The 24818-nt window shown below is 36.4% G+C and overlaps 1 protein-coding gene across 3 annotated transcripts in view; it reads left to right on the forward strand.

Annotated features, from left to right (window-relative positions):
- Mdga2 (MAM domain containing glycosylphosphatidylinositol anchor 2) overlaps positions 1-24818 on the forward strand; it is an 899633-nt gene that overhangs the window by 815759 nt on the left and 59056 nt on the right. The gene's annotated exons all lie outside the window — the stretch shown is intronic.

Consider the following 24818-nt stretch of genomic DNA (forward strand, 5'->3'; position numbering starts at 1 on the left):
CTCAGAGGCTTTGTTGTGTAGGATTGTTCTTTTCATTTAGTTCTAGGAATATTTTCATTTCTTTCTTAATTTCTCCTCTGACCCATTCATCATTCAGGAATGTGTTGTTTAGTATCTATGTGTTCATGTAGTTACTAAAGTTTCTTCTGGTGTTGATTTTAAGCTTTATTGCATTGTGTTCTGATAGAATGCATGGAATTAGTTCAATCTTCTTGTATTTGTTGAGCCTTGTTTTGTTCCCCAGTATGTGGTCTATTTTGGAGAAAGTTCTAGGCTGCTGAATAGAAAGTGTATTCTTGGAGCTTGGGTGGAATATTCGGTAGATGTTTGTTAGGTCCATTTTATGTATGGTATTGTTTAATTCAGATGTCTCTCTGTTAGTTCTCTGTCCTGTTGACCAATATAGTGGAGATAATGGGGTATTGAAGTCCCCTACTATTAATGATTTGGGATTAATCTGGGTCTTTAAGTCCTGTAGTACTGTTTTTATGAAGTGGGGTACACCAAAGTTTGGTGAATATATGTTCATAATTGTAGTATCTACTTGGTCAATTGTTTCTTTGATCAGAATGAAGTGGCCCTTTTATCTCTTTTGATTAGTTTTAGTTTGAGTCATTTTGTCAGATATTAGAATTGCAAATCCTGCTTGTTTCTTAGTGCCATTTGCTTGGAATATTTTTCTCCATCTTTTCACCTTAAGGTAGTGCCTGACCTTAAAAGTGAGATGAGTTTCTTGCAGACCACAAAAAGATGGGGTTGTTTCTTAGTCCATTCAACTAGTCTGTGTGTTTTAACTGGGGACTTCAGTCCATTGATATTTAAAGTTATTAATGAAAGATGTGTATTGATTCCTGTCATTTTGATTTCTATTTGCATTCTCGTTGTAACTGTGTGTCCACAGTTATAACTTCATTAAGTTTCTTTCTGTGACCCCTTGGGTATAGTCGTTCCTTTCTTCAGCTCTTTGTACTGCTTCAAGAACTTTCTGAAGGGTGGGTGTTGTAGACATGAATTCCTTTAGCCTATTTATGTCATGGACGATTTTTCTTTCCTCCTTGACTATAATAGACACTTTGGCTGGGTAAAGTAATCTGGGTTGGCATCTGTGGTCATTTAGAACTGGAAATACTTTGGTCCAAGCTCTTCTGGCTTTCATAGTTTGTACTGAAAGGTCAGCTGATGGGCTTTCCTTTATATTTCACTTGTTTTTCTTTTGCAGCTTTCAGTAATCTCTCTTTGTTCTGTATGTTTAGTGTTTTTACTGTGATGTGAAGTGGAGAGTTTCTTTTCTGGTCCTGTCTTTTTGGTGTTCTATGTGCTTCTTATATTTGTATGGGCATGTCTATTTTTAATTTTGGGAAATTTTCTTTTACAATCCTTTTGAAGATCTGGTCTATCCCGTTATCCTGAGATTCTTCTCCTTCCTCTATGCATGATGTGTAAGTTTGGTCTTTTTATGGTGTCACACAATTCCTGCATATTCCATTCTGTGTTTTCTTAAATTTTTCACAATCTTTGCTTGAGTGGTCTAATTGGTCCACTTTATCTTCCAGTCTTGATATTCTGTTTTCCATTTCATTCATCCTGTTGGTGAGGCTTTCTCCTGTAGTTTTAATCGGCTTATTGTTTGTTTTGCTTCCTTCTTCATTTCAGCCTGAGTGTACTTCAGTATTTCTATTTTTGGAATTCATTCACAAGTTTATCTCTATCTTCTTTCAGTGCTTTGATTTCTTTGCTTGTGTGTTCTTTAAATTCACTGAATTCTTTTATCATGTTTATAATTGTTCTTTAGAATTCCATCTCCTGTGTCACCTTTAGGGGTTTCTCATTGTACTCCTCTACAGGACTGTTGGTACTTGGTGGGGATATATTATTTGGGTTTTTCATGTTATTATTTTTTCACTGTGACTTTGAGATGTGGATTTCATTTATAGTTTCTGATTCTTGTGTGAGACTCAAGCCTTCCTTTGTTGAGTTTATGTCTGCTTCTATTTGTAAACTTTATATTCCTCTGTGGTTTACTTGTTGGGCATGAAAGCTGGTTGGTCTAGGCTTCAGGTGCTCTCTTTTGATTTTATATTGGAAGGGCTGGATGGCTTTGGTCCTGCTGTTCCCACAGAGGTCCAAGTCAGATGAGGATCAGATGCTCTCAGGCTTTCTCCCAATGCCAATGTACAATTTGGGGGAGCTAGGTAGAGGTCTCAGGAATCCAGAGCAAGCAGGGAAGGAGGCTGGTCTTGGGAATTCAGGTTGGGGATGGATCAACAGGGTATGAAGGCTGTTCTCAGGTATGCAAGGGCAAGGATTGGGGAGGGAACAGACTTTGAGGGCTCCAGGGGAATAGACAAGGAATTGGGTTGGTCTGGGTGCATAGGATCCAGAAGCAGTGAGGGGTCTGAGCCAAGAGAGTAGTCCAAAAGTCTGGGGTGTCAAGAGAAGAAATGGGCCAGTGCCCATGCTACGAGGAGAGATGGGGTGAGAGAGCTGGGAGGGTGAATGAGGTTGTTGGAGTCAAGGTGCAGTGGGAAGGTTCAGACTTACCCAGGAAAGATGCTGGCATCAGGAATCTGGGGTTGAGCCAGCCAGAGATGAAGGCTGGTCTCAGGTATGTTTGGAGAGGTGGGGGAGGGAACAGACTTTGGGGGCGGTCAGGAGACTAGACTGAGGAATTGGTTTGGTATGGGGTCAAAGGCTCAGGAAGCAGTGGGGAGTCTAGGCCAAGAGGGTAATCCAGAGGTCTGGGGTGCCAAAAGAAGAAATGGGCCAGTGCCCCTGATAGGGATGGGGAAGCTGGGAAGGTGAATGAGGTTGTGGGTATCAGGGCACCTGACCATGAAGTATTTTTTAAAGACTACTTCTACCTTAGAAGTAATTTCAATTTTTCTTCTAAGGATAGCTCTTTTATAATTTCATACTGTACTTTACTCAAATTAGGAATTATCCTAAGATAAGAGCTTCCATGCATTAACACAAACTGTTATTTACAACCTCAATTATGCTAAGAGAAAGCCTCTTCAAACATAGAACAGTTCTTTAATTCTTCATTTCAATGGAACATGGGACACTTCTTTGTATAGCTCTGTAACCAAACAAAATTTCCTGGCTTGATTTACAGTCTGTAGAGGCAAACAAGTACACTTCTCCATGGATTCTAATACTATGATCAATCCCAGTTACTGACAAGATCCATCCATCTGGTCAGCATAATTTGACCAGATATATTAGTATCATTTAATTTTCTGCTGCAAATATAATCTCAGTAAGATTTACTATTCAGTCTATTTATAGATTACAAAAAGAATAAAAGAAAATATTTAATAATGAAGCACCACATATTTCAAATTATGCAAGTGTTTATAAAGAACTCAACATCAATATGTCTTGTGAGTGACTGATTTAATGAGTAAATTGTTAAATAAATGTTTCGGTCTACATATGATCCATAAAAAAGTACATTAAGTTATGGACAATTAGCCCCACCCCACCATCTCAGCTCTCATGCCTGCTTTAGTCACTAGACTCATAGAGCATCCACAGACCTGTGACATCTCTTAGACCTTCTGTGGCATGTTTTCTTTCACACACCTCAGTAGGTCCCACCATTTCAGCTCTCAAGCCTGCTTGGGTTGCTAGGATCTTTACACCCTCAGACCTGTGAGTTCTACCAGTCTGAACTATCAGCCAACCTGTTTCCTCCCTAGCAAACTTTTGGCCCATCCTGCTGATCCAGGACTATGTGGTGTCAATACTGGAAACTCAACTCAAAAGCTATACCTATACCTAGCTGAACTGAGACTACTTCTTGCATTTCATTTGCACATCAACGTAAAGTGGCCCACAAACTGAACACCAAGCAAAACTCAGGTGGACCATAACTGGACAAATTGGGGAAACCACAAACAAAAACTACAAAGATGAGATCACTTCCCCCATACCAAAAGCACCACGGACAACACAAGTCCAGATGGCCAGGTCTCATTGAAAAGACACAAACATGAATAACCAAGATATTATGTTCACTCCTGAAATTAGCACTCCCCACTGTAACATTTCTGGACAATGGTGTCAGAGCAGATGAACAAGAAAATCATTTCAAATTAGTAATTATTAATGTTCAAGGAACTCAAAGAGGATATGAATGAAAGACTGAAGATTATTAAAACACTGGTGCAAGAAATAACTAAAATGACTTAAACTTTGAAATTAAGAGTTTAATCAAAGATAGAATCTCTGAAGAAAATCCAAACTGAAATAAAAATTGAAATAAAAAACTAGGGAACTCAGACAAAACCTAGCGGAAAGAATCCAAAGGAAATGGAGGAAATGGAACACAGAATATCAGACCTTGAAGACAACATTGGGGAAATGAATCACTCAAAGAAAACATCAAACCTAAAATAATCCAGAAACATTATGCAAGACCTCTGTGACACGAAACCTATGAATCATAGGCATAGAAGAAGGAGAAGAAACCTAGGTCAAAGGCACAGAAAATATTTTTAATAAAAATCATAAAACTTTCTAAATTTAAGGAAAGAGATACACCATCAAGATGCAAGAGATATACGGAATACCAATAGATAGGCAGGAATGAAACACCCCAGTCCAAGTAATAGTCAAAACTCTGTACAGAACAAAGAAAAGATATTAAAGCTGTGAGAGAGGAAAAACAAGGCATATATAAACACAGGCCCATCAGAGTAACAGCTGAATTTTCAGTGGGGACTATAAAAGTCAAAATGACTTACACCAGTGTCATACAAGTCATGAAAGGACACAGATTCCAGCCCAGACTACTCTACCCAGAACTATCAGTTTTAATTGAAGGAGAAAGAAAATCTTTCCATGATTAAAAACAGATTTAAGGAATTTATGTCCACAAAACCAGCTCTGCAAATAATTCTAGGTGGAACACTTTAGTCTGAAGAGATTTAACATGCTCAAGAGGGCACAAAGAATAAATAAATTATCTCAGAACAGTCAACCAAAAGAGGTCTATACCTCTAAACCTAAAATACCAACATAACTGGAATTAATAAACATTTGTCAATAATTACCCTCAGTATTAATGGTTTCAACTTCCTAGTAAAAAAGGCAGACTAATTGACTGTATTAGTAAACAGGATCCATCAATTTGCTGCCTCCAAGAAACAAACTTCACCACCAGTGATTGCCATTACCTTTGGGCAAAAGGATGGAGAAAGGTATTTCAAGCAAATGGAACTAAGAAACAAGCAGATTGATGTATCTCTCAACTCTCACTACAGATTTCTTACGCAGCAGATAGGGATTAATACTGAAACTCACAACTGGCCAACATGCAGGGAATAAAAGGCTGCAGAGGAAGCAGAAAGAATGTAAGAGCCAGAGGAGGTGGATGTTTTCCAGACAGCTGAATGGATACTCATATGAACTCACAGCAATGGTAACAGCATGCACAAGTCCAAAGTAAGCTCAAGCCAAACAAAATCCCAGCATAAATGGGGGGAAGTGAGCAAGAAACACCAACCCTACTTGAGGAACTATTGCCAATCAACTGCTGCTGGGAGGAGGGAGAGTCAGTCTTGGTAAGTTGAACAGGCTCAGGTGATGGACTCATCCTGAGTCCATACTCTATTATGGTTTGCAGATAAGTAAAATTCCATTATCAACTTACAGATAGCTTTTGTAAGAATAAATAATCTTCTATTAAGAATTTATGAGGTTGTAAGAGGCCTTATTTTAAAGACAAAAATCCCTGCTGCTAAAGGGGTTAGGACTCCAACATATGTCAAACACAGCTGTATTTCTTGATTATTTAAATACGTATATTAATCATTTGTCCTAATATTACATTATAAATAGAATAGAAAAAGATGCATGCTAAACTTCTCCAAAATGGCTAACAATTGGAGTGACACAATGTTTAGTGACAGGTGACAAAATGATAAAAATTCAACAGGAAAAGTTGCCTTTGTTATCACGTACAGCGTCAGGAAATCCAGAACTAGAGCCTAAGCTTTCTGTGTACCCCCACCCCCGACCACACTGTTGTAGGCAATGTCCATTGCTTCAGGAAATATGTATTTCTGGAATTTCTAGATGAGGTTCTTACTGCTCTAAATATCTAGTTTATATTTTATAATAAGCACCAGAAATTATAAGGGATTATTTTTATTTTATTGCTGATATGCTAGTGGTATGATTTTAACTATTTGCTTGTTCCTGGATCTTGCATCAATATAACATGATGGTTCTTAGCTCTTACTCTTAATAACACAAAACTGTCAAGTATATATTGTGTTCTAACTCTCATAACAGATAGAACGATGAGCTATTTCTGGATCTTAAAGAGTACATAGGGATACAAAGTCATGATCTCTTGACCTTTATGGTTTTACTAACAAGATCCATAGTCTTGTTGTAGAAGGTGAGGCAATGGCAGAGCTGTTTTTCTATCATTTCCAAGACTCATTCAGCATTCATGAAACATGTTTTCTGTCTACTCACGAAAAATGAAAGCAAAATACTAATACATACTTATGTTACTTTGTATGAAAAGTTATTACATTTTTGAAGTGTATAAAAATTATAAAGTGTATAGTGAATACTCAGTAGTAAATACTAGTAAACATTAATGATGAATAACAGTTCATTTTAATAGGGTGAAGTACAGGTAATCATTTTGAGTCTATAAATTGTCCTACAGATAAATGAAGAACCTCTCAAAAGCAAAAAAACTCACCTTTCTTTCCTTAACTACTTCTCTCTTTCCCCTTGTATATAGTACAGTGTCTAACTCAGGGAGACCCAACTGGGGAAGGTTGCTACTAACTCATTCACTGTCAGTATTAATCAGAGTATTAGCAATTATTTATATTCCATATATAATGTTTTTAATGTGCCATTTTCTTAAATTAAGTCAATTTCATCAATGCGACAAATAGTATTTTTTTAACTTTTAAACATTTTTATCTGTTCAGCTATTGTGGGTAGTGATCCTTTTAACTCACAGGGATTTATGTTTCTGTCTATTATTTCTGTAACTGCCTATTAACTTTAGGTATTGTTTCCAGGCAAAATTTAAAGTTTCATTTTGTTTCAGTTATCTAACTTTTTAAATATTTTATTTATTATTTTTATTTTATGTGAGTGTGTGTATTACCCGCATGTAGGTAAGTGCACCCATGTCATGCAATGCCAGCAGAGCTCAGAAGAGGCCATCGGATCCACTGGGAGTGGAGTTAAGGACAGTTGTTAACTGCCATGTGGATGCTGGGATTTGAACCCAGGTCTTCTGCAAGAACAACTAGTGTTCTTAACCGCTGAGCCATCTCTCCAGCCCCAATTTGTAATTATTTTAAAGAACATATGCTGAGGAAAACACTGAAATATATCAACATCAAAAGATTTGAGAGCTCACAGTGGAGCTCAGTGGAGAGGGCTTACATAATGCAGTGAACAAATAAACAACAAAGTCAAACCAACACCAAATGTAATAATATAAATGATTCTGGTGTAGACTTTTCTTACTTGTTCTTAGTATATCATAACACAAATGAATACCTCCTTTAAATTATATAAGTCTCAGAAAATCTATTTAAAAAGAGAAGTAAGATGAGAAGGGCTGATTTATCACCCTATTTAACAAGGCCTGTGTATTCCCTTACTGCCTGTTAGTGTAAATATTGAGACAATTCATATTTTTCCCTATCATAAAATGCTAGATCATGCTGTCATGAACATGAAGAATGTTCTATGTCATTATTAGTGGCTAATATGAGACTATCATGGCTATAGATGAAGCAATAGACAAGTAGAAGAAACTCTTGTGGTAGCTTCTATATGACACACATTCAACAACACAAGTGCAGACCTACTGTGAGAGTTGTTGAGAAAACCAAATACCTCAGCTACAGAGAAGATTTCTTAGTAGGAAAAAAAATCTAAATGTTTTAGAATGAGATAGTTTTCTTTATTCAAAATATTTCACCTGTATGTAGTCAAGTATGTTGTGAAAAAGTATAAAAGCATATTTAACAAAAGACAAAATAGAACATTTTGAATATATACAGTGTCTCTGTGTATCGAGGGAAGAAGTGAATGAATGGCAGGAGAATCAAAATGAGTTCCATGCATTTATGTTTTCATTGGCAATAAAGAGCTAGCTCTGTCAAATATGATAAAATACCAAGAGTTTTTTTAACTAATAAACACATAGAAATGATTTCTACATTTTCTGTATAGTTCTTCATTTTTTCACAGTTTTAAAGCTATTTTCTAATTAATAGATTTCTGTGGTTCCAAGGTTAGCACATACCTTCTTGCATCACAGCAAACAGCTGGCTAGCTCCATCAATAACAGAAAGGAAGGTTAATAGGGGATTCTGGCATGATGTTAATATTTCATTTCTTCTATAAATTAGGCATTCCACAATGCTCCAGACTTATCAATTTAGTATGATAATAAAATTTGAGAACCACAATTATTTAGCTGGCAAGAAAAATACATTCCTCAAATTTCTTGGTATGTCCAATAACATAGCAAATTAGTGATTAAAAGATTGTCATTTCATAATGTATATGTTTCAAAGTCATTTTAAACCTTAAATATATGTCACTCCTAATGTAGAATACATTTGTGTAGTGTATACTAATAAAGGTGTTTTTTTTTAAATAGTAGAAGCCAAGGAATCTAATTTAGCAGTTAGAGCTTTAGCTATCTTAGTGCCTTTGCTTTTAAAATATTGCAACTCGGTTATAAGCCTTCTCTCCAGAATCTTCACTTAAGTAATATTAAATAATGTCTTTAGGTTATTATAAAAATTCTGGCAATATGTGAGCCACATTACAGCTTCAAAATTCATTGTTGTTTTTGGAGTGTGGCCACTGGTAGGTTGTCCATTCCCAGGTGAATGACCCCCACACCAATGCGCATGTGGGAAGCACTAATTGGACTCAGGGGGTCAAAAGTCAATTATCGATTGATTAAAAAATTCTATAAGGACGACATGAAGTTGGGAGAAAGATGTGATGGGGGATCCTAAGGGGATATAGAGGGACAGAGGAAGGGATGGATATGTGAAGATACATTGAACACATGCACGAAATTTTCAAAGAATAAATAAAAATTAAAATCACAAAATTTTTTCTTGAAATAAAAGATCATAAAGAAAAAAGTACTTCACATCCCTAAAAGTCTAGAAACGTCCTTCAAAGTCACATTCTAGTACCATAAATTCCACTAAGTGTTAAGCAAGTGTATCTGAAATACTTCCTTACCCAAAGTTTTTTATTTGTCTTTCAATTTACTCCTGTCTTACATTATGCATTTAATGTTAGCATATTTGTTTAGTGTTCTTTGTACATGTGTATTCCTTTAGTGTTTCTCAAACTGTGTGGGTTTGTAACAGCTAGGCACTTTCAAATTTATTATCAGTGTATATTAAGGATACTACGTATACATTGGTCTAGAAATATCTGGTGTATGGTAAACAAATAATAAGTTCATTTTAGTAAGTTAATGCTGATATAAAAGAAATAAAATTCCACTAATTGTGTCTTGTGTGGATATTGTCAAGTTAAATAAATAAAGTAGTAGCATTCCACATATTCCAATTATATCATCATAGAGATCTTAGGGACACTGTTGAAAAATTAACTGTTTTTTAAATTGACACATTCATGTATATGAATACATTGTACTTGCTCTACATATGTATATGGCTTACATAAAACCTTTCATTGTAAATGAGAAGAAAGGGCAAGTAAATAATGTCATGCCTATGAATCCTGGGATGGAAGTGAATGAGAAAGAGAAAAGGGCAGTCAGTGCCAGCCACATGCAGATCTAGTGACATCTGACCATACTATATGAAGTTACTGCTTAAAAATCCTCCACTGCCACCAACAGCCATGCTCATGATGAAGAGTAATGAGACATGAGTCACAGTTTTGCCTCTTCAGAGTTTACTGGAAGGTTTGCCAACTGTTCTTGAATCAAGATTGGCATGCCAAGATGATACCAAGAAAGCTCTGGCCCTTGGTCATCTCAGCCACAGCGACGAGTGCAAAGAAATGAGCAAGGCTGCCCAAGATGACCAGAGAAGATGGCTCATAATTAGTTGCTGGAATGGCATCCACAATAGCACACAAGCACACAATTCAGGATTTGGGTCTACTTATTCAATGTGATTATTTTCTATGTGAAGAGCGAATTTGACACACAGTATTTATACAGTAAACAGTCTATGCACAACAGTTTAGCTGGAAATTTATTTTAGGCTTGACTTTCTTCTTCTTTCATCGTTTGAAAAGTTCTTTCTACTTTTTTGCAATCACTGATGCTGCTGAGAAACACAATGCCAACCTCATTTTCAATCCTCTGTTGTGAGCTAACTCTCTCTTGCTAGAAGCTTTTTTGATTTTGTTTCTTTTCAATTGTTACTGTTAAATTTTTCTAGAACAAGTTCAAGAGTGCTAATGTTGGTTTATGCATGTGCCTTTTGCCAACCTTTATGTATGCCTTTTAGTTCTTTGCAAACGTTTTCAATGTAAAGTTCTTTGATATTAATAAAAAGCTACTTTCAACTAATTACAGACTCACAATAGGTTACATAGAAACAAGCTTGCAGGGTAATTCTATGGACCCCTCCATGAACATCCCCCAATCTAAAATCTGTACAAACTTAGTACCTTATAAAAACCAATAAATTGATAATACTATAGTTTCTGGGGTCTAATCAGAGTTCTCCAGTTGGGTATGCACTCTTCTACGATGTGTGTGTATATGTGTGTGTGTGTGTGTGTGTGTGTGTGGTTTAACACACACAAGTGTAAAATAACTCACCACATGTAAATTTGTGCCACCATAGAACAATCAAGATGCCCTACAGTGTCATTACCTAGACCCCCTTATGTTACCTCACAGTAGCTATCAATCCCAAACTCTAGAAAGCATTATTTTCCTCTTCATCTCTACAAGAACCTTTATTGCAGTCATTATACAAATGAAATCATGTAATATCCACTTGAAGTGGATTTTATTCCCCTCAGCCCAATTTCCTTGAGAGCCATGCAAATTGTTGGACATGTCAACAGATCTTCTTTTATGGTTGAATAGTAATCTATGGTATGAATATACTGGTTTGATTAAACATTCTTTCTGAAATGCATTTGATTAGTGCAATTTCTCTGTTATGTCCTTATCTGGGAAAGCTATATACATCCATGAGATAAGCTGAAGTTCAAGTATAGCTTCTTACCAAGTCCTTGAGTTTGAAAATCAGATAGAAAGTGGATCCCCTAGCTCTACAGCTGGGGTTTGCCTCCTTCCTATGCATCCTCCTGTTCTCAGGAAACCCTGTCTTCAGCTTTAGGAAGACTCCTTACACCTAAGCATTTTGGGGTAAAAAATGAGTAGAGAGAAAGTGCCATGATTGTCAGTTTGCTTGTATGCATTGTTATCCACTCCTGACCTGATGTCATCATTATTTTTTATTAGAAGGAAAAGTCTGAATAACAACTGACCATACAAAGATTTGAAAAAAGCAACAAACCCCATTTGCTAATGGGTCTCCTGTGTGTAACATGGCCTTTTGCCATTAGAACTGCAGATTTCTACTAAAGAATGTCAGTTGCTTTGTTTTATCATGCCTCTGGGGTAGGGTTTGGGAGAACAAAGAATCCTGTTAGATTTCCTAATTTTTCTTGAGAAATGCATTATGGACAATTAAGTCTTATTTTTGCTTATCCTGAGCTAAAATCTTTACACTGTTCTGATGATACTTTATTGATGCCTTCTGTTTAATTAAAATGATTGACACCCCTTGTTCCTAATTAGTTATCTGACCTTGATGAACATTTTATTTTCCTGCAAACTCTCTACCCCTATCCAGTATTGCAGTCTGGTCCTAAGTATGTACTTTTAATCTTTTTTTTTTTTCTATTCCTTTTTTATGCTTTAAAGGAGCCTCCAAACAATATAAAGCTATCATTGCTTTGCATAATTCGTTAAATATCAAAAATATGTGAATGAATAAGGTTGTTAACATTTGAAAAATTCCTACTTTGGAGACCTCCTCAAACTAAACGTTTCTAAATCCTTACCTGTTCTGTTTGGAGCTTGTTCTCCTTCATCATTATCTGTTAGCTGAAAGGTCATCACGGACTCCACTGCTTGGACTACGAAGAACCTGGGATTGTGTCTGAGCCGGCTCCTTATTTCATCCTTATCCCATCATAATTGATCACTGGCAGTTTTATCTCTTGACTGTCACTCAATGGGTTCTATTTTCATCCATCTCCACAAATATCAGGTCAAATTTCCGAAGTAATTACTAGTATCTTGCTGAGTAATCCTTTGTCCTCCTTCAAAGTGTTTCCCTTAATTAGGGAAACAATTTTTACAATCTAAGGTTTTTCTTAATGATAATACAACTGTATGTATTAAAAATTCTGGTGTATGTTTTGGAAATAATCATCTATGACTTCATCTTCCTTTTAAAATTTTAACTGTACATGACTTAAAAATTATGCAAGTGAGATTTTACATTTTAGGTTCTGAATTTTATGGTTAGCATATTCAAAAATCTGAGAAATTTTCTGATATATGTTTTTAATACATTAATGGCTTTTTAACCTAAAATTGAAGATTGCAGATTGAAGAATATTTCTGCAAACTGACAGTAGTACAGGGTCCAGAGGTGAAGATTATACTAAATTAAAATACCATTTAAACCTGATGGTGTGACTCAGTAGTAAATTACTTGCCTATCATATACAAGGCCTTGAGAGCCATACAAATAATAAAAACAAAAATAATATTTGAGTTAGGTATATGTAAGTAGTGATATGATAATATATATTTAGCAAATGTCAATACATTTTTTAGTAGGGAAAAGCAGTTTAGATAAGGTTTTTGTACATGGATAAATATGAATATTACATGAGATTTTCTAAAGAGCAGTTAAAATAGCTATTTTGCTGTTTGTTCCTTCAAATGTCAATTTATTTTATGCCATTTTGGGGCATAATTATTGTATTTCTTGAAACAATATCTCTGTTGATACAGTACCATTTAGAGAGTCTCTATTGAAAGGTTATAAAATATTTATATTCTCAGTCACTGAGCCATGGGCTGAAGACTCAGCTGCCTCCCCCCTCAAACCCCCTTCCTTTCTTCCTTCCTTCCTTCCTTCCTTCCTTCCTTCCTTTCTTTCTTTCTTTCTTTCTTTCTTTCTTTCTTTCTTTCTTTCTTTCTTTCTTTCTTTCTTTCTTTCTTTCTTTCTTTCTTTCTTTCTTTCATGGTAATTTAAAGCTGTAGCCCAAGCTAGGCTGGAACTGGCTATATAGACCAGGTTGACCTCGAACTCACAGAGACCTATCTTCCTTTGCCTCCAAGACTGTGTTTTTTTCTTATATCAGCAAGACACTAAAATAAATCAAAACTAAAAACCTGTAACACTCAAAACATAAATCTGAAACTGTTCATTTGTTAAAAATAATGCTGACTGAGATGCTTCATTCTTTTTTGTTGTTGTTGTTCAGAATTGAAATCTATAACAAGTTAAACTTTAGCTTGACACATCCTTTCACCTTAGATCAAAGCACATCAAGAAAGTAACTGGGGTAGTCTGGAGAGATGGCTCAGCAGACCAAGAGCACTGACTGCTTTTGCAGAGGACCTGGGTTTGGTTCCCAGCTCCTACATGGTGACTGAAAACCATCCTAACTCCAGTTCCAAAGGATCTGATGGCCTTCTATGGCCTCCACAGGCATTGCACACACTTGGTGCACTTACATACATGCAGGCAAAACACTCATAAACACAAAATATAAAGAAATGAAAGAAAGCAATTAGACCTGAGTTATTTTCCAACTTGATAGGGAAGGACGTTTTTCTTCAGTTGTAATTTTCTAGAAGCTTATAACTTTTACCGTTATACGTGGTCTCTTGTGTTTTTCAGTGCTGTTGTTTTAACAGGTGGAAGTCATACATTTCTGATTGAGAGGCTGTTGGTTACACACAAATTATTATCTGGGGCATAGAGAAATTTCCTGTCATTTGCTGATTTATGCAAGAGTTGTCAGCACAAACTCAACAGAGCCCAAGCATGCGTTCACTGGGGTCCCTAAATAAAATTCCAAGCAGATACTGAATTCACTTAAACTGCCAGACATCACAAAATCTGAAACATTTTTTAGGAATAACCCTTCTCTTAAAGATGGATTTATTATCATCTATTGCTACATAAACAAATTTGGACCTTCCCACATGAAAACATCCTTTCTTCTGAGAGGATGTGGATAAGAAGCCCCCGATCAGAAAGACCTGTGAAAGAGACACATAAACTGTAGTTAATTGTAAATGAAGGAGTCACATTAAGAGCACAGCCTTGAAACTGGGCAATAATGGGTTCCCAGATAACATGTACTAAAAACTGTATGACTAGAAAAGTTTGTTAGTATATTAGTTTCTTCTCTGAGGAAATAGGATTGTATATCAGTCTAAACATACTTTTAGAAAAATTAAATTAAAATAAAGTTTAGAATCTTCAGTAATGTGGTCATAGTGAAGCCTCAAAAAAGTTGATAGCTGTCGATTTGGTGTTTCTTAAAAAAGTCACTTTAGTCCAGAATTCCCAATTGTCATCTCAAACTTTAATTCCATCAATGGTGGAAGATGATGTAGAGGAGGTAAATTAACCATTAAAGGACCAGCCTTTCTGATGAGTGAGTGTGAAAGAAAGGCATGTCACCACCTAGGCACCCGCCTCTCTTGGGTGACAGTCAATTTGAAGGAGCCTTTCCAGTTTTTACTTTGTGTGAAAATCACTCAAGAGAATGAGTAAACGTCTCAGATGAAATTCTTAATTCTTTTGTAAAAAACATAACAGATGTCTATTTTATTCCTTGAAATGGGGATTTGATTATAGATACAGATAGGTAGCCCTTATTTATCATGATTTTCCATCATTTTTCAACTTTTTGATAGTGCAAAAGTGATATACATTTTGCAGAAATTGTATTTTGAGGTTTTATCTTTTCCAGAGTCTGCAGTGTGCAGTGCAGTACTTTCATGATGCTAGGATGCAGGAGGAAGCAGATTCTCTGCCATATGACCACATAGACGAAAAGAAAAGGTATTTGGTAGTGTGCTGTGGCCTAGCTATAGTAGCTTAGATGTAGTATGTGCATTGTTAAGTTATAATATTTCCAATCCATAATGATTTGGCAGGATTCAAATATATCACATATAAAAGAATATGTGTAGAAAAAAAATGGGCGTATACTATCAGTATATTTTTGTTTCTCTTGTTATTGTCTGTTCTTAGGATACTCAATGTAATGTTCTGATATACAAAACAGAAATATGCTCACTGTTGTCTAACAAGTCAGCATATGCAGCTTCTGTGTGTAGGCAGCACCACCTACCACCATCTTTCTGTATTGTAAAGCAAATTTCTAGCATGCACTAAAATATCGTATTCTATATAGTCCTTGTGCTGTATGCTAGACCTTTGGGGTTATCCATTAAACATAATTAAACTTCAAACCAGCTGAACTCCACCTTCCAGGTTTTTCCACACTCCTGTCTCCAGTATTTACCTTTCTATGTTCTCCGTATTTGAGGTTGTTTTTGTTTGTGTTCAGATTTTTATCTATAAATGAAATGATGAAACCTTTTTCTCTGTGTGCCTTATTGGTACACAGTTGTCATAATAGTTGGATCTCCTTTTTAAGGTTGAATAATACTATGTGTGTATGTGTGTGTGTGTGTGTGCACGTGCATGTATGCATGTGTGTTTTTGAAAGATATCAGTTTACCCATCCATCGCAAGAGTGACATTATTTCCTTATCGTGGCATTCATGTGTAGAATTTTTTGCAAGGTGGTGGTTTCAATTACTTTGGGAATATCCTCTGAAAAGGGGTTTTTGGGTCATATAATAGTTTTAGTTTTACCTTCCTTGGGAGGTTTCATGTTTCTTTATACCATTCCTACTAGTAGTGTGCAAGGGCTTCCTTTGCATCTTTTCACCACTTACTCCTTGACTTTGTGATAACGGCTAGCATCACAGCTTTGGGATGATACTGCATGTCGATTTATCTCTTCCTGACAATTAGTAATATAGAATATGTTTCAATGTAATTGAATTAAATATAATATAACTTTTTGTTAGTCTCTTTTATTCTTTGGAAAAAATAAAATAGCAATTCAGAACCAACCTTTTGATGATTTTTTGAATTTAGGTTTGTTGTTGTTTTGGGCTTATTACTGAGGTGTGTGCGTTTTTTCTACTTTTTTATATGAACCTTGTTTTCTGATAAATGGTTTATAAGAGTTTCCACCAACAAATTTGCTGTCTTTACAATTTATTTATTTTGCCATACAGAAACTCCTTAGTTTGATGTATATCACTGTATTGAGAAGGCTTGTGTGTTCTTCTAATTGCATGTGTGTGTATGTGTGTATGCAGGTTGCATGTGTGTATGTGCGTATTTGTGGAGGTCAGAGTCAGCATCTGATCCATATTATTTTGTGAGACAGGATCTTTCACTGGGGTCTGAAACTGGGTGTTAGGCCAGGCTGATTGATAAGTCCTAAGGATCCTTCCCTCTCGGCCTCCTCAGCACTGGAATTATAAGTGTACTCATGACCCTGGTGCTTTTTACATAATCTGGTGATTTATCTCAGGTCCTCGCATTTGTGTGGCAAATACTTCACCAACTGAGCTATCACCTCAGCCCCTTCTAATTCTTTCATAAGAATTAACATACATTTAGAGCTTTAATCGATTTTTGAATTTATTTACTTACTTATTTGTGGAGGAAAAGGTTTACTTCATCTTACATCTCAAGGGTCACAGTTCATCAGGGAGTCCAAGGTAAGAACTCTGGCTGTAACCTGGAGGCAGGAGCTGGAGCACAGGCCATGAAGGAACACTGCTTACTGGCTTGCTCAACTGGTCCCTGCTCAGTCTGCTTTCTTATGCAAAATAGGCCCACCTGCCCAGGGGTGGCACCACCCACAGTGGGCTGTACCCTCCCACATCTCTCAAAAATCAAGAAGATGCCCCACAGTCACTGCCACAAGTCAGTCCAATGGAGGCAACTCCCCAGTTGAGGCTCCCTCAACCGAGTTGTGTCAAATTGACAACTAAAGCTATCCAGCACACTACTCAAGACTCAGGAATCAGTGCAGAAGAGGGGTTAGAAAGATTATGAGTCAGAAGTCAGGGAGAACCAGGGGGAAATAGTGTCTTCTGGACATGTCAGGGCCACTATGCTTATAAACTCGCAGCAGCCTTTGCTACTTTCACAAGTCCTAGATAGGAGCATGCCAGTGAACTTTCTAGCTTTTATTTGGGGAGGGGGGAGAGATTTCTCATACAACAGTTTGGCCTGTAGTGTAATACATAGCTGAGGATGGCCTTGAAAGTTGATCATCTGCCTCTATTTCCTGAGTGCTGGGATCAAAGACATGCCTGCCCAAACCCAGAAGTAGCCCATATTGGTATTGTTTAAGTTTTATTTCATTTTTATGCGTGTCTATGTAGATGTATGTCCACATGGGTGCAGGTGCTGGTGGAGGTCAGAAGAGGGTGTTAGATCCCCTAGTGCTGGAGTTGTGGGTATTGTGAGCTGCTTGACGTGTTTGCTGGGAACTGAACTTGGGTCCTCTGGATGAGCTGTTAGCTGCTGAGTCAGCCTTCTCTCTATCCCCTAAATGGTACACATTTTGCCATATTTATAGGGCTTTGTGGCATTTTAATGACACATTTTTAAAAGACAGAGCCCACCTTCTCTTCAGATTGAATGTTTCACCTTGAATTTTTTATATATAAAATGGGAACAGTTGGTCAGTTTTATAGTTTTGTACTTGAATATCCAGTTTTTCAACACTGTTTATTCTATGGGGTGAACTGTCAGGAAACTGTTGACTGTGTACAATTGGGTGTATTTCTCAGATGTGCATTCTGTCCTGTTGATCTATTTTTTACATTTTGCACTGCTTTGGTTTTTTTTATTGGTTGCTCTATTTGTTTGTTTCTTTGTTGACTAGTCTATTGGGTAGCCCAGGATAGCCATAACTCCTAAGCAATCCTTTGCTTCTGTCTGCTGCAGAGTGTTGGAATTACAGTGTGTGTCCCCACACCTTCTCAAATCATGTACCCAAATTGCATTATTTCAGTATATTTTAGAAATCATCATAATTCATTGTTAAAGTTATTACTAACTACATGAAACAGAAATTGTGTTAACGTAGATAAATTTATTTTATAAATCTTTTTAAAAATTATTTATTTAATAACCATATAATTAGAAGAAGCATTTCATTACAACAGCATTGACATATTCAATAACAATTTCCAGAGCTAAGATGCATCTCTTTCAAAATTGGCTGTAAATTTTTAGGTTTACATTGCCCACCAAATTTCCTAACCAAATGTTAGCAGGATTTCAAAGATTGCAAAGAATAAAGGAGTGGTGCAAGGTGGCGCCAGACAGGATCAAGAGACATTCTGAACGTCAGTGTTCAATGTATCTCCTAGGAGATTTCTTTCCTCTTCTCTGTTATTTCATTAGTTTAGTTACTCGGAAGATTGTATATTGAGAAATAAGAATCTATAACCTTCAATATGGATTAAATATAATATGAATATAATTTAAAATTAATTACATAGCTACCTCATTGATTTATTTTATAGTAAATTAACAAGTCAGTGAAGTACTTAGGATACATCCTGGTTCATAGAATTTAGTCAGTAAGTATTTGATATATTTAAATTATTCCGGGTAACTTTCACAACTTTAAACTATCATACTGGGAATATGATTTCATATAGAATATGTAGCTTAAACATTAAAGACTGTAGAATGCTCTCCATATTTGCAGGCCTTTTAGATGAGTTTTAGCTGTGCAGAAGTACTGGGTTTTCTTTCAGGGTTCTGAAGAGCCCTCTAATCCAAAGCTATGTTTAGATTTTTCGTTTTCCTAAACCTGCACTCTTAACTATGCTATGATCTAAACTTGGTTAAACGGTTTAGGCTCTATTTCTTCCTCCTTTTCACGTCCATTTCCTTTTCTATTTTATGGCCACTGAGCCCTTACATTTCACCTGGTTGTCCCAGAAGACTACCCAACGTGGAATGAATATTTCTCCTTTCTTTCTTTCTTTCTTTCTTTCTTTCTTTCTTTCTTTCTTTCTTTCTTTCTTTCTTTCTTTCTTAAAATACCCTTAAAGTATATTTGCAAGGCTTTTGTTTTATTTGCTAGCAGTATTTTCTAGACTCTACCTGTACACATACTCCAACCCCCACCTCCATTCCCCACCCAGCTCTCCACAGTGCCTTCCTTAGAGAAGTACAGAAAGAAAATGTACTTCCTGAAAGGAACAAGCTATAGACCACTAAAACAAATATAAATGAGCAAAACCATAGGAAACCATTTTTTCTTTTTTCTTTTTACTTTTTTAACATTTTTTATTGATTTTTTTGTGTGTATTTCATACAGAACATCCCAAAAAATCTTAATCACATTTATACCCCCATCCCAAATGACACCCTCTCATAGGCCCCCACACACACTCAAGTCCATATACTCTGTCATCCCTGTTACCACCCATTGTGTTTTCAGTGCCCCCAGCTGTTCTCCAGTGCAAGTCCATCCATGGAGTCTAGTCAGCCTGTCTAGAGTCCCTTGTTTTACAAAGATCAGCTCTTCTTGATCTAGCAGCAATCAGTTGCCAATATTTCTTGAGATAATATTGGGGTTTGATGTTCATTTTCCCATATTCTATGTTGGGTTACTGTCTACCTGAGTTTGCATGGGACTTGTATATGCCAACACCTATGTTATAGACTCATATAAACAGGTTCCTAGGAGCTTCTGGGACTCTGTTTCCATATGATCATGCACCTCCTCCCTGGTTCTTAAAGTCTCTCCACTCCCTCTTCCACCATGGTCCCTGAGCCTTGGGTGGATGAAGTTTAATAAAGGGGTCCTGTCCAAGGAACATTATTTAGCAGACTCTTGATCTTTACACTTTGGCCATTTGTGACATTTTGTGTTCCTGACCCTCAACAGTGGATGAGCGTTCCCCTTTCTGCACGTCCTCTCCAAAATTTGGTATCATTTGTTTTCTTGACTCTTGATCTCTACACTTTGGCCATTTGTGACATTTTGTGTTCCTGACCCTCAACAGTGGATGAGCGTTCCCCTTTCTGCATGTCCTCTCCAAAATTTGGTATCATTTGTTTTCTTGATCTTAGCCAGTCTGACTGGGGTAAGATGAAATTTTAAAGTGGTTTTAATTTGCATTTCCCTAATTACTAATGATGTTGAACACATTAGATGCTTTTTAGCCATCTTTATTTCTTCTTTTGAAAACTCTCTGTTCATTCAGCTCCTACACTCAAATGCAAGTTGACAGCAGTTTGCCACATGAATTAAAGCATTTTATTTTAAGGTACTGTTCAGAATTTTAAATATTTAATAGATTTTTTTTCTAGTAATTCTCTTCATCAGCTGCTCCTTCATTATTTAAAACTACAACAGAAGATGAGGTTTAATGGGTCAAGACTGAGAAGACAACAGTGAGCTCACATATACTAAAAACACCATAGTGGCAAGGGAGCTTTGAATAGATTTCTTAAAATGCATGCCAAAACAGTAGCCCTGAGAGCCTAGACATTAAATCCAGTGGAAGCTGTGCAGGAGATGTAGTCAAGGATGAAAATGTTGAATTCTAAAGTACTTCACATAAGAAATAGAAGGCACTGAGAGAAATTCCCAGTGCCAGCACATAGTTCCCAAACATGGTGAAGAAATAGTTTAATAGAAATGAGATCACAAAGTGTGGTGACTGAGAAGGGCATCTACTGGCCACTTGAGCAGGGCAGATGTGACACATTTCCTAGCATCAAGTTAAGGAAATGTGGTCTTGCCCAGGAACTCTGGATCCCAGGTGGGGAAGAGTAGACAGAGTAGGATTTGGGAGAAGTGGGAACTGGCCATCCTTTGCCTTACTGATACTCAAGAAGCAGACATTACCCACAAAATGCCTTGACAGGGGCTGATGCAAATGGACCTGTGATTTACCCATGAAACACACAGATGAAATAAACTATTGACTAAGGGCCAACGTAGTTCCAACTATAGAAGAAGCTGTATGCTAGAAGAAGAGAAGAAAGAGCAGATTAAGTTGACTAAGTCTTAGAGAGTAATAGTAGAAAACCGGAAATGACCTCACACTGGAGATTCTGCCACCTCCACCTCTGCCTCAGCTTACACACTCCTCTACCAGGAACTCAATTCTCAGTGCATGAGTGTGTAACTTGAGTTTATCAAGCCCAAGCATTAAACCTACTGAGTTTAGCTTGGAATGTCAAGAGATAATTTTATATCATCAGAAAGGAAGTAAAATTCAGTTTTAGAAACAAAAGAATATTCCTCAGAAAGAATATTGCTTAAGGAGAAGCAGTTTGTTTTAACATCCATACTTCCTCTAATTGTTGCTACATGTACTTTCTGGTTCTCCTCAGTTTCACGTTGTAGCGTTATCCTGAATCTTAACCTTTGGAATCAGAAGTTCTGGATACTATACATTTTTTAGACTGAAGATTTCAGTAGCCAGAAAATCACAGTTGTACCCTCTTCATATGGAGGAAGAGCCTATTCAGGTATTTAGGCATACAAAGAGTTAACAGTACTTGCTAGTTTGTGTCACCTAAGCAAAATTATTTATACCAGAGCAATATTACATCTTTGAATTCTGATTTAAATATGGGTTTCTAATGCTTTCCAAAGTGCGTTTTTATTGCAGTCTTATGCTTATTGAGAGCTAAAGACAGTATGAACTTAGTAATAACCTATCACATTTATGACAATAGAAATTCAATGACTAGCACAGATGTTGCCCTCATGCCTCAGGGATAGCATGGAATTTTTAATAAGCAGAATTTGAGGCTTTCTTTTGAGATACTAGTCATAAATCAGTCTGTCAAAACTTGAAGTTGCCTTTCAAGGAAAGATACTCAACTCTAATTTAGACATAATCATTCAAGCTTCCAAAGAGACATGGCAGGAAACAAAAGGAATAAACATCTGTATTATCTGGCAAAAACTCTCTCCTCGTAGAGCTGGTCAGAATGTCAGCAAAGTTTGATAAGCAACCTATCTCCAAAATTTGCAAAACTGACTGATTTCTACAGACGATGAATATAAGGCACATTTTTAGTGATGAAGTGTGAAAGGTTTATAATTAGATGGATAAATATATTGTGATTAGTTGGTAGAAAACCAAAATGAAGAGAGCTTAATGACATGTAAATTATTAATCCTTTGCCTTCACAAGAAATAACAAAAAAAACAGTGCAAGTGAAATCCATGTCATACATCTTTCAGTCGGGATATAGCAATGCAGCATGTGTACACAGTGAAGTTTTTCTAGGCCATGAAGAATGAAATTTTGTCATTTTCAGGAAAATGGATGGAGCACAAGACCACCACATTAAATGAAATAAGCTGGTCTTATGAAAACATATATTTCTTATTTTGCCTCATGTGTAGAAGCTGAGGCAATAAAAAAAGGGCCGTGAATCAAAAAGTGATAATACTAAGGATATGGAAGGAAAACACGGATTAGGGGGAAGGAAGGAGGACAGATGGGAAAAAGGAACATGCATGGAAATGTCATACTGAACATGGAAAATGAAATAATTCATACCTTTTAAATGCCACCTTAGATAGAGTATATTCTCTGGGATAAGCATAAGAATTTGTGACTCGGGGTCTTTAATATCTGTATTTTTAATGCCAGCTATTGTTTTTCCTTGTAGTATGACTGTCAAAACACATACAGCAGTTCCTAGATAAGGGCGTATCAGTATTTCTCTTATGGAACTACATTTAGTGTAATAATCGTGTGTGCATACCCTAAGATGACAGCCTCCTTCTTTCAAATTTAAGGTCTATTGAAGACTATTTCATTTGCTTAGAGGATCTAATTTTGTTCCTTTATAAATTAAGGGGAAATTTTAGCATGTTTTTTTTTTCTCTCCTGAGACCTTTTCAGCAATAGCCCTTTATTCTCTGTGGTTGGAAAAAACCCACAAACCGTAGCTTTTAATAGAAAGCCACATTGTAGAGTACTTGGGGGAATTAAGGCTAACCCTTAAGTTATAGGAAAGGAACTGAAAGGAACATCATTAGGAAAAAAGGAAATGAGTTTTTGAATCAACATGAAAAAGCATCTTAGCACTGTTTCCCTCTCAGTATGCTGCAGGGATGTATTGGGACTGTCATTTGTAGTTATGCTTTGAATCCCAAGTTTCTGATGGCTGGGCGGGATCACCTTCAGTAAGTGGGAAAATTGCACATCTTTGTGTAGGTGAAAACTTTGCATTTAGCTGTGTTTACATTTTGTAACAGCTCACTGATACACAACATGAAATATTTTATCACTTATGCTTTCAACTCCTGAAGTATGCAGGAGTTTCATTGCAGCTCTAAATGAAAGACTTGGAATCAAAGTTATTGCTTTTTAAATACACATATGAAGCTATATACATTAGAGTTTAAAATAACTAACAACATCAATGTGTCTACCAAATAAAATTACTTGAATAGAATGTTCATTATACCAAGAGAATATCCATAGTCTCCCTCATGGAATAGTCCACAATATGGGGTATATTAAACTTACATTAATGCGCAGAAAATTGATTTTTTTATCTTTTGAAGTAACAGTACTTTTGTCTTTGGTTTATATGTATTAAATCTAAAATTTAAAGACAGTGGAAGAAATTATTTATTTTAAATTATTTTGTGGAAATTTTGGTCATGAGTCTAGAAATTATAGTAGTATGTAATGTTGACTGTTTATAATTGTTTATTGAAGTGCTTTCTGCCCAGTTAGGTTTTATATCCTCATATCCCTTACTTTTTTTTCTTACCAGAAATTAACAATAAACTTGATCATTGTTTGCAGTTATTCCTGAAATAGCTTGGGTTTCTCATTGCCCTCCTTGGAATCCAGTTAAATATCCACTGTGTGCTGCAATTTAATCCCATCATGTTTATCAAGTTAATGACCAGATACAGCAGATATGAAAATTAGTAAGAACTTGTTTCCAGCTGATAACCTGTATATTAAAAGACACTGTTAAGTTTGCTGTAACTAAATGCATAATGACTCTGGCAGTAACAGCTATGGAGTTTTTTCAGGTGTAACTAATTCTAAAGCTGCCACTCAACACTAGATAGTCATGCATCCTTCCAGTTGTTAGGAAACACCTTAGCTTCCCTGGTACTCAGTGAACCCACTTGTAGAACAGAGCTAATGGTGGTTCATATCTATGAGGGTTTGAGTCAGTTAAATGTAGTAAATTAAATGCAATTAACATAGTAGCATACAATATATGGTCATGTTTTTGTTCTTACAAATTTGACATGAAAATAAAATTATCCATGTCAAGGTAGTAAATGGGTGAGACCATCTTGACAGACCAAGCTGTATCTCACAGAATAAAATGCCTGGGTTTCCTCCTTTCAAACTGCTCTGAAGGAGAGCAAATGCTTTACAAAACTCTAATTTTAGAGCTCACTGAAGTATAATGATTGTCAGTTAAAACCTGGAATTTTTGTTATTACTGTTCAGGGAAGAATTTGGGTGGGTTTTTCCTTTTTTTTTTTTTTTTTTTTTTTTTTTTTTTTTAGACAGGGTCTCCCTGTAGCCCCAGCTGGCCTGGCACTCACTATGTAGACCAAGAACTCACAGAGATCGACCTGCCTCCGCCTCCTGAGTGCCAGGACTAAAGGCGTGCGCCACCACG

This window comes from Nannospalax galili, unplaced genomic scaffold (genome assembly GCF_000622305.1).
Source record: "Nannospalax galili isolate Female #2095 unplaced genomic scaffold, S.galili_v1.0 scaffold253, whole genome shotgun sequence".
Taxonomy (NCBI): domain Eukaryota; kingdom Metazoa; phylum Chordata; class Mammalia; order Rodentia; family Spalacidae; genus Nannospalax; species Nannospalax galili.